The sequence below is a fragment of the Hemitrygon akajei genome, chromosome 11 (genome assembly GCF_048418815.1).
Source record: "Hemitrygon akajei chromosome 11, sHemAka1.3, whole genome shotgun sequence".
NCBI lineage: Eukaryota > Metazoa > Chordata > Chondrichthyes > Myliobatiformes > Dasyatidae > Hemitrygon > Hemitrygon akajei.
In genome coordinates, this window is record NC_133134.1 from 88,002,316 (window position 1) to 88,014,081 (window position 11,766).

At 43.9% G+C, this 11,766-nt stretch overlaps 2 non-coding genes across 2 annotated transcripts; one reads left to right on the forward strand and one right to left on the reverse strand.

Moving 5' to 3' along the window:
• Positions 1-5,951: 5,951 nt before the first annotated feature.
• On the reverse strand, positions 5,952-6,042 carry trnar-ucu (transfer RNA arginine (anticodon UCU)). Its single transcript is given in 2 exon segments — positions 5,952-5,987; positions 6,006-6,042. It is a non-coding gene; the product is annotated as a tRNA-Arg (tRNA).
• Positions 6,043-7,680: 1,638 nt separating this feature from the next.
• trnav-aac (transfer RNA valine (anticodon AAC)) lies at positions 7,681-7,753 on the forward strand. The gene has a single exon. It is a non-coding gene; the product is annotated as a tRNA-Val (tRNA).
• Positions 7,754-11,766: the final 4,013 nt, after the last annotated feature.

An 11,766-nucleotide genomic window follows, 5' to 3' on the forward strand; every position in this document is an offset into this window, starting at 1 on the left:
AGTGGATTTAATTTGGCTTTTTTGATACTAATAAACAGAAAAAAACTCTTTCATGTCAAAGTTAAAGCAAAGTGATCTAAATTAATTACACATATAAAACACAAAATAATTGATTGCATAGTAATTCACCCCCTTCAAGTCAGTATTTAGTAGATACACCTTTGACAGCAATTACAACCTTGTGCCTGTGTGGATAGGTCTCTTACAGCTTTGCACATCTGGACACTGCAATTTCTCCTCATTCTCCTTTACAAAACTGCTCAAGCTCTGTCAGACTGAATGAGTGAAAAGCCCTTTTCAAGTCCAGCCACAAATTTGCAATTGGATTGAGGTCTGGGCTCTAATTTAAGATTAACTTTGTTGGTTTTAAGCCTTTCCTGCGTAGCTTTAGTTTCAGACTTGGGTTTTGGACGTCTTAGACTTTTCCCAAGTTGTAGTTCTCTTGTAGGCTGCATTAGGTTTTCCTCCAGGATTTTGCCCTCTACCATTCGTTTTACCCTCTACCTTCACAAGACTTCGAGGGCCTGCTCCCCACAGCGTGATGTGGCCACCACCATTCACGGTAGAGATGGCGTGTTTTTGATAATGTGCGATGTCTGGCTTACGCCAAACATAGCATTTAGTCTGATGGATAAAATGCTCAGTTATGCTTTCATCAGATCATAGAACCTTCCAGTTGACTTCAGAGTCTCCCACATGCCTTCAGGCAAATTGCAGCCTTGAATGCATGTGAGTTGTTTTTAATAGTGGCTTTCTCTTTGCCACATTCCCATAAAGTTGCTACTGGTGAAGTACCTGGACAACAGTTGTATGCGCTGTGTCTCTGCCATTACGTTCGGCTATGGCCAATGGGAGGAGTGAGAGTCCTAAAGCTGGTCAATAGTTCACAAACTTTAATGCTAACAGAATTGGAGCAAAAGGAAAACAATAAAGGGCCGTTAACTCAAACTCTCAAATGGGAAACGAAGCCAACACCGCGGCTGAAAGGTATAACTAACTATAAAACGAATAACGCTAGTCTTCAGAGCCATTTGAATAGTCAGTCCAATTTCTCAGGCAAGGCTGAATGCAAGCAGGCAGCGAAACGTTACTGTGCTTTGCTCAAGTCTCGACAAGCGCTATGACGAAAAGAATGGAGTTAAATACTGTCACAATTAAATAATAATTAGCTGAGACTTGCACATTCACGTTCGCCATTAGTGAACCTGCTGCGCTGCCGAATCCGTGGTTGTAACAGCGCTCCCCTGCCTCGGCGGAGCTTCTGAAGCACCACAGATCTGTGCCCGCTGGAAGTCCCGGATGAACGACTTCTCCAAGATGTCTTTCGCCGTGATCCAAGTATTCCCAATGCCCAAGGAACTGGAAATTACCATGTACCCGCTGAGATGACAGGAGGCACCGCAGCATATAGACCAGCGAACCAAGAGGGAAGGAAGTGGAGCTGGGAATTGGGGCCCAGGGAGAGGCAGTAACCGGCTTGAGCTGGGAAACATGGATCGATCTTCAGTGATGCTTGTAGATGCAGTCTATACGAGACCTTGCTGACAGCATTTTCCACTACAAACGGGTCCCGTGCGCGGTTGTATGAGCGGTTACCATATGCGGCTCTGGACTTTGAAGGAAAGATCTCTTGATAACAACCAAACCTTTTGTTATTGCTTGAATGGCCTTACCCGTCTGCGGAGCCGATCAGACTGCCGGGCATGTTGTTTCTGGGCGCGTAGCACAGAAGCCCTGGCCCGTCTCCAGGTGCGCTTGTAGCGCTAGATCAGTCATTCAGCAGCAGGAATACCTACGTCAATCTCCTGGTCAGTGAAGAAAGGGGGATGGAATCCCTTCTGGCATTCAAAGGGAGACATACCGGTGGAGTACGACTGGAGGTTATTGTTGGCGATCTCTCCCCAAACCAATTGTGAGCTCCAGGGAGGAGGTAAGGCAGCGCAGAGTTGTCTCCAACTTCTGGTTGACTCTCTGTCTGACTTTGGATTGGAGGTGGAAACCAGACGAGAAGCTGGCCGTGGCTCCATCAAGAGAGCAGAAAACCTTCCAAAAGCGGGAAGTGAACTGTGGTCCATGATCAGCCATCATGTATTGAGGGAAGCTGTAGATCCTGAACACACGCTTAACCATGAGTTTAGCAGTCTCACGAGCCAATGGGAGCTTAGGGAAGGTAATGAAGTGGGCAGACTAGAAAAATCGATCCACATCCTAGTGATGAAATCTACTGAGAGGTGGGACCAGGGGCGCTGGGGCACAGGTAGTATACATAACAGATCCGCAAGACGCTGGCTTGATGTCTTGCTCCGAGCGCAGGTGGGACAGACAGATACAGAGTCGTGGACATCCTGGGACATAGATGACCACCAAAATTGTCACTTTATAAACTTCTGGATCCATTGACTTCCCGGATGTCCAGCCAGACGGGAGGAGTAACCCCCAATCCAAAACTTTGGAATGCACCACAACAGGGATAAACAGCCAGTTCGGGCTTGGGTCCGACTGTTGGGCGGCCCTCAGCTTTGCTTCCATTCCCCAGATCACCGAAGCAGTAATAGACGAGCGAGAAAGAATGGGCTCTGGATTGGCATTGTCCTGAGATCTGTCAGACTGCTGGGAGAGAGCGTCGCGCTTGGTAATCTTACTGCCTGGGCGATAGGTGGGATAAAATTAAACCCGGTGAAGAAAAGAGCCCACCGGGCTTGACGAGAGTTGAGTCTTTTTGCGTCGTAAAGTAAGAGAAGTCCTTGTTACCTGTCCGGACCAGGAAAGGATGCTTCGCCCCCTCCAGCCAGCGTTGCCATTCCTCCAGGACCTCCTTGACAGCCAAAAATTCCGAGTTTCCAACATCATAGTTCCTTTCGTCCGAGGTCAAGCGCTGGGAAAGAAAGGCTCAAGGGTGCAGCCGGCTATCCGCAGAACGCTGAGAGAGTAGAGCTCCAATGCCTATAAGGGATGCATCCTCCTCGACTGTGAATGGTTGTGATGGGTCTGGGTGTTGCAGCAGCGGGGCAGTGGCGAAACGTCGCTTTAACTTCGAAAATGCTTGGTTGGCACCGTCCGTCCAATGGAATCCTGCCGAGGTCTTCCTGGTGAGTGCATTAATGGGAGCCGCGATATAGTGGAACTTCCGTAAAGCCCACGAAGCGCCGTACCTGTTTGACTGCAGGTGGCTTGGACCACTCTGTAACTATTGGGAACCTTTCAGGTCGATGAAGTGGATTACATTTCCGATTATAACGTTTGTCATTTTCTTGTGTTTTTGAGGTGTGCCAAACTTTAGAGTGACAATGGTTTGCAAATCGCGGGCATGTGGTGCTTTTGTGGACTTGCCTTGTCCTTTTGACAAACTGATTTTAGCAGCGTTGTGCAGGTCTTTTTTACTTGAAAACTGGGATGGCTCGCTGTGCACTTTAGTGAACCGTTCAGGCGGGTTTATATATATGGTTTGGGGTATATATTGAGATTAAATACCTTTACACCAAATTCGTTCGTATAAACGACTTCCTCATGAAGAGTCTGAGACCGATAGGTCGATTATTTACTCCGCTCCATAGGTGCTCCTGACCTGCAGAATTTTGCGAGTGTTGCTCAATATTCCCATCACGATTATCATTCGTGAAAGCATGGAACATGAACAATTCACACCCATAAACTTCAGCAAATTAATATTGTTTTGTAGCCCCCGATGATGTTCTTGACAACAAAGCTGGATCATCTATATCAGTGGTTCCCAACCTTTTTTTGGCTATGCCCCACCTAATCACTTCTAAAATCCTGATGCCCCCTGTGGTGATACATAATTCTTATTATTCAAAAAGTGAACTCCTATTCACCAGGAGGAAGCCTAAGAGACCATTAACTTGGTTTAAACAAGCTTCCAAAGAACATGGCATTCATGAAAGAGAAAAATAAAAGAACCAAAGGACTGTTAAAGTCCTGAGGAAGAAATTACTAAGAAATTGTAAAAAAAAGAACATTAAGTGATATTAAAATAATAATAATAATAATAAATAAATAAAACAATGCCGATTCGTTTCTACAGCATACAAAGACAGATACACCGTTTAAAAGAGATGACGCAATGTACACACCTTCACACCACCAAGAACCGAAAGCTACTGCAAAAAGCAGCATTGGCGCGACCTCGTACGAGTTTCTTACGCGTTTGGACTTGTTCATTCGTTCCTTCCTACATCAGTCAATTCATTAATTTAATTATGAAAGCCATTTGATGGTTGTAATGATGGTGATGCACTATATATACAGTACATACGCAATTACACGTGTACATACACACAAGAATTTTTATGTATGCATACTGTATATACACATATGTATTAACTCGCACACACACTCATACTCACACAGACTTACTAGAAAAAATTCATCGTTAATAACATTCTCGAATTGCCCCCCTCAAAAATCAAATTACCCCCCTGTGGGACGTACGCCCCAGTGTTGGGAACATATAGATTCTATATGAAGAATGATAACTTTTAGATTTCATTCTTCTCTCGATGCTTTCTTAAACACTCGTGGAAGAAAAGGGACCACCATGAAAGTGGTGGGATTTGGACCCACACCTCCGTAGAGACTAGAGACTTAGTCTAAAGCCTTAGGCTGCTCGGCCACACGAGTTCTTGTCATTCGTTAAATACTGACGCCGATTGGTTGAAAGTGTTGATCGTTTCGTGCATCCTTTGAAATTCTCACATAGACTGTTTTTGAGATTTTTGACCTTTCACAACCTATCTAATATTGCTTCAAAACGGATCAGATGTTAAACCGTTGTTAGGCCAGGCCACGGTGTGCCAAACAATGGAATGTTCCAGACCTCAGAGCAGCGAGCTACGTTTAAAGAGTATTCGCAGTTTCGACATCGATTTGTAGGCATAAAGGAACTTGTCTACATTTTTCATCCAGATGAAGCAATCCCAGCGTTTGCAGCCTAATGCTGCACTCACATTGGCAACGACTCTAGAAAATACGTTCTGGATCATCTCTAAAGGGATGGACAACTGCTCTAAAGGGAATGAGTAGATACGTACAAAATGTTAAACACAGATGATATAATAGGTTCTTTCAAATGCCCTTTCCTTGGACAACATCGGGTGCGTGGAGAAGGGAGACTTGCAGCTTGGGCAACTGCCGGTCTTCCATAAAAAGACCCGAGGGGCGAACAGTTTTCAGGTAGAAATGTGACGTTATTTTTGAAGTATAGAATACAGACCTGTAGATTTTTGTTCAGAGCACGGTTGTGTTAAATGAATAGGATTCAAAGGTCTTGTTACAATTACAACATTATAATAATGGAGGAAATTAAGTAAATTGAAGATAACCACGAGCATAAATTATTTCCCTGCACGTAAACTTCCGTATTCATTGACGAATCCGAATCCGAATCAGAACCCGAAACAGGTTAAGTATCACTGACATATATCGTGAAATATGTTGTTTGTGGCATTATTATTTTATTATAATAAAATACCTTCAAACTGCAATAAGATATATATCCAGTTTAAATTAATTAAGTAATACAAAAAGAGAGGAAAAAAGGAATAAAACAAATAATGAGGCAACGTCTATGAATTCACTCTTCCATTCAGAAATCTGATGACCGATGGGCAGCCATGTGGATGAGCTGAGCATCCAGGCGCTCAGTCATTCAATATATCTGCGGGTGATCAGACTCCCTACCTAAATCCATATTCCCGCCAAAACCTTAAGCAACTCTCTCTCAAGAATTCATCTACGGATCTCTGAAGTAACCAGAGACTCAGTTTCCCGTAAGATTTCAATACTTATTATATATATTCTCTTAGCCGTATTAAGTGAACAACTTGATTATTTCAAACTATGACCTAGTTTTCTAATGTTTCCTCCATCAGGTGACGTCACCAGTCTCGCGAATTCCGGTCTTACTTATGTAAAATCAATTCTGGTTAAAACACCGACTCTGGTGGGACTCGAACCCACAACCTTTGAATTACTTCATCACACATCAGTAGAAGTCCAACACGCTATCCATTGCGCCACAGAGCCCATAGTCGACAATGCTGGGGCATATAGATAAAAATTCTTCAACAGGAAGTTAATTGCAATTTGTCATCTGCAAGCACTCGTTCCCTTTCAGTTGTTCTTTAACTAAAGAACCGACACATCTGGTCCATCAGTTCCCATCCTCTTGCAGCAGTGGATTACTGAAGAACATTTACAGGAACAGATAAACTGGCCGAGGGAATAAGGCGATGGCTTGCTAATCCTTTGTGGTTTGCATGCGTCAGTTGGAATCTAATCTCGTCGTGAGTTGTTGGTTTGGGGTCCAACTGTGAGTGGCACGGACACATAGGGTGCTGCTGATGTGGGTTCAACACCATCCGCCCTGCTCTGCTGGGTGGGAAGCTGACAGTGATGCAGGTGGATGCTTCCCTGGTGTCATGGATTATTAATTACCTGACTGGCAGACCACAGTATGTGCGCTTGCAACACTGTGTGTCAGACAGAGAGGTCAGCAGTACTGGGGCTCCACAGGGGACTGTCCTGTCTCCCTTTCTCTTCACCATCTACACCTCGGACTTCAACTACTGCACAGAGTCTTGCCATCTTCAGAAGTTTTCTGATGACTCTGCCATAGTTGGATGCATCAGCAAGGGAGATGAGGCTGAGTACAGGACTACGGTGGGAAACTTTGTCACATGGTGTGAGCAGAATCATCTGCAGCTTAATGTGAAAAAGACTAAGGAGCTGGTGGTGGACCTGAGGAGGGCTAAGGCACGGGTGACCCCTGTTTCCATCCAAGGGTTCAGTGTGGACATGGTGGAGGATTACAAATACCTGGGGATAAGAATTGACAATAAACTGGACTGGTCAAAGAACACTGAGGCTGTCTACAAGAAGGGTCAGAGCCGTCTGTATTTCCTGAGGAGACTGATGTCCTTTAACATCTGCCGGACGATTCTGAGGATGTTCTACGAGTCTGTGGTGGCCAGTGCTATCATGTTTGCTGTTGTGTGCTGGGGCAGCAGGCTGAGGGTAGCAGACACCAACAGAATCAACAAACTCATTCGTAAGGCCAGTGATGTTGTGGGGGTGGAACTGGACTGAAAAGAGGATGCTGTCCAAGTTGCATGCCATCTTGGACAATATCTCCCATACACTCCGTAATGTACTGGTTAGGCACAGGAGTACATTCAGCCAGAGACTCATTCCACCGAGATGCAACACTGAGCATCATAGGAAATCATTCCTGCCTGTGGCCATCAAACTTTACAACTCCTCCCTCGGTGTGTCAGACACCCTGAGCCAATAGGCTGGTCCTGGACTTATTTCCACTAGGCAAAATTTGCCTAATATTATTTAATTATTTATTGTTTTATATTGCTCTATTTCTACACTATTCTTGTTTGGTGCGACTGTAACGAAATCCAATTTCCCTCGGGATCAATAAAGTATGTCTGTCTGTCTGTCTGACTCAGCGGGAGCCAGTTTCAGTTCTGGCGGGATCATGAGGATTGTCATAAGCGGAAATGATCCATTGCATTGGGTTTTTTTTTATTTACATTGATATGATTGTAGTAAATAAACCAGTCGTTAATGACCGGTTTCTATCAGTCGGCGGTGAATGTTTTGTATAGGTCCATTCGTATCCGCTGCATATGGTACATGATATGTAGCGGTAACGTTTCTGTAGTGTAGTGGTTATCACGTTCGCCTAACACGCGAAAGGTCCCCGGTTCGAAACCAGGCAGAAACATGCTCTGATGCTTTTGTGCAAATTAATTTACCACACGTTTATTCAATGGAATACTTCCGTTATTCGTTCCATGAGCAGAGCGCCCCCTCATACACAAAACGATGGGGCAAGAGCAGTCAGCAGCTATGCCGGGACCGTTCATCAGGACTCAAAAAGAAGTGGGGAAGAACCAAAATAAGAAGGTTGGTAAAGGTATCTACACGCCGGCAGGTGATAGGTGAAGGGAGTTGAGAGGGGAGCTAAGGTGTAGGGGAAGTGGCGAAGAATTGTGGAAGATACTTATCTCAGATGGCTGTTTTCGGTGACACAGTCTCTCTGCTCCCAGGCTGTGATCTCTTCTCAGCTGTGACATTTCGATCCAAGGTACTTGCGTTCGATTCACTCACCGCCCAGGTTGTCACTTCGTCCCCCCTCTTCGCACCCCCCCTCCCCCAACGTACCTTCTAGCGCTTGGCTTCACAGATCCTAAAATGGTGGGAGGAAGATTCGGGTGTTGCAAATGCAGAATTTACCAAGTCAGGAGTACATTGCACTGGGAAAATTCCGTCCCTGAACACGGTTATGAATCGTTTGAAATGAGAGGAAACATTGAATTTGAAGAGGTCAGCAGAAGCTGAAGCAATTTTATCGCTATCAGACGATGCAGAGCAAGTTTCATCTCATCAAAACAGCTCGAGGACGGGCAAATGCCATGTAGCCTAACTTGCCAAGAAGTCTGTCCAGTGAAAAGGAGCCGGGTTTTTGGAACTCCCAGAAGCGCTTTTAGCTTACAGTGTGAACTTCCATTATTGAAGGAGCGTTACTTGTAAGAATAGCCATTCCCTGATTTGTCACTCATATGTTGCCGTAGGATAAGGACCTGTTTCAGTGCTAGGAAACTCTTATCCTTTTCTGACAGTGCATCCGTAGGTAGTAGAACGCGACAAGATTTAAACTTCGTTATATTCACTATGGAATTTAAATCACAGCTGCATCCTCTCCCCACACCTCAGTTTATTCCGCCTAGTTTGTATGTAGCAAGAAACACAAAGTGTTGGAGGAACTCAACAACACGAGAAATTCCGGAAATGCTGGAAATGTGAGGGGAAATCAAGATGTCAAGCGGCATCTCTGGAGGAGAATGAACAATTGACAATTCATGGCAAGACACTTGATCCGTAATTTATTTACACTGATACTGAGATCTCTTGAACGCAGCGGGGCTGCGAGTTCTGATTCATCGGCTTGACTTGAAGAATTTCAGCACCGGACTGCTTGTTTAAAACTGTCTCGCACCCCTTACCGAAAATATACGGTGAGTGTGTCGAACCTCTAATCCCTTCTCTTCAGGCGCCGTCAATATCACCGACGGATTCAGTGGTTCGGTGATTAACAGGTTCGACCGATCGTTGTTCGGATAAAGGATCTTCGCCCTAAACGTTGACGGCGTATTCCTCTCTCTCGCTGCTGCATGACCAGAGGAGTTACTCCACTATTGTGTGCGTATTGTGACAGGAATTCACAATCTGGATCGGGGAGAAACACATTGAAACTTTTCCAGTAATTAATGCTGATTACTTACACAAGCAAAATTAAGTGGCAATCTTCATTCACCAAAATCTTGCTTTAAAATACAAACTCGGAGTGCACAACATACCTTACTATAAATACAAACATGACACGGTTTTAGAGTCAGAGTCCTACAAACAATACTACAGACCGATCCATTTATACAGATAAGACAGTCCACAATAACCGGCCGGATATAATATTATAGGGTAAACAAGCAAGAACAACTTACCTCATAATTACAGCAATTCTAATAAACCATCGCATACAGAGACCAATAAGTGAAAATCAATAAAACTATGCTGAAATAATAGAGAAATTGAAAGACTATGGAACATGAAAAGGGTATATATTTTCCAAATCGTAATATCTACAACTGGTATCATCTCAAAGTCACTACACAAGAGCATTAAACAAGTAGGCCTACACAGCAATGTACATCTATGTCTCCAGAAAGCTACAATGCTAAACACCACTAGAAAAGTCCGAAAGTCTGTAGCAATTGAGAAAGGAAGTGTGCTTGGCTATAGCAGTACCTCAGGCTTTAGCAACTCGAGCAGAGAAAAAATAAAAATATAGTCAGTTTGTCAAAGTTTGAGATGACTTGCGAAATCTGATCAAATTCCTAGGAAAGTGGAAGTGCTATTCTGTAATGGCACTTCAGATTGAGATTGAGATTCAGATTCAGTTTATTGTCATTTAGAAACCACAAATGCAATGCAGTTAAAAATGCGACAACGTTCCTCCAGAATGATATCACAAAAGCATATGACAAAACAGACTACACTAGAAAATCCACATAACGTTTGGCAATCCCCAATCCAGAGCCCAGAGAGGCTGCTGCGTATTAATATCGCGCTACTGTCTTAGCGCGTTCCCCAGAAAGGAGCTCCAAATCCACCAGACAAACAAGACCAAAAACTAAAGCTACAAGACCTGCACAAAACCACATAGTTACAACATACAGTTACAACAGTGCAAACAATAGCATAATTGATTAAAAAAAACAGACTATGGCACAGTAAAAATAGCCCAAAGATGTTAAAGGACTATAAGTTCAAAAGAAATCACCACACAGTTTCCACAAGTCCCCAGGGTCCCGACAGACTCGCCATCTGTGTCTACATCTGTCGCTCTATGACTTGAATACTATGCATTCTAACCGGGAAAAATATCACTACTGTCGGGCAAATTCCAGACACTTTCGAGAAAATTTACTTAACAACAGAATAGAAACAACCTCGATATTTTATCTCTAGAGCCAGTGTTTCTATTCAACGTCCGATGGAAACATGACTAGAAACCACTGTCCTAGCCACGAGTAAATTTGTGATTAAAAACGTAATTCCCGATTTCCAAAATAAATGACAGCAGCACTGCTACTGATGGCGAGGTTGCCAGCAGTAAAGTCACAGGTGAATTTAATGTCTGACTTTTATCATCATCAGTCCTTCATTGCCTTCAGATAAATTCATTAACGATTGCGTTTGCCCTTTTCTTGGATTTATTGGTCATAACTCCCAAAGTTTCGTTGTTTCCGCGCACTCCAACGTTACGTAATGCTTAACCTCGGCGTATTCTGGTTTGCCGTGGATTTCTATGCAAGATCTTTATCTAACTGCACGACCACATGATCTCTCAGCAATCAACAGAGGACAATTCTTGTCACATTTTATTCTTCGTTAGATTCACCCAGCGGAATTTAAATCAACGTTCCGCTCCTCCGTTCTGTCCGATCAGTATTTTATTTAGCAATACACACAGAATGCTGGACGATCTCAGCAACTCAGCGAGCATTTACGGAGGGGCATCAACAGTTAACATTTCGTAGAAGCCATGTATCTATATTCTATCTGTACTGTATTTTGTGTTGTGCGTTTATTACGGGTGATTTGTCATATGGGTTGGAGCGTGGTAAAAGCGAATGAGTATAATTACGTATTCCCGCTTTGTCTCAGTCAGTTTAGTCTGGTAAGAGAAAGGGAGCAGACAAAATAAAGGTGTTGTATCTGAATGCGTACAGCAGACGGAATTAAGTAGATGAACTTGTAGTACAGTTGCAAAATTGGCAGCTCTGGCGATGGTGGTCAGTTTAACCGGCAGGCAGCTGAAGTTCTGCAGGACGAGCTAGTGCAATCCAGAGCTCCCAGCGTCCTGTATAAATAAAGTACCGATGGAGCATCCTGACCTGAATTGATGATTGTTTATTCCCCTCCACAGATGCTGCTTGACCTGCTGAGTTCCTCCATCGTTTTGTGTTTGTCGATAAATCAAGTACTGAGAAGGCTGAACAGAGGGGGTAGAAGGTTGTTATAAATACCGCTCGGTGAATCTAAACGAACATTAAAATCTGACAGAGAACTGTGTAACTGGTGTGTGTAGAGGAACTGGGTCAATGAAAGAGAAATGAGCTACCAGGCATGGCTTAGTTAGAGATCGGGAACTCTCTGCCGGCAGCGCCTGCA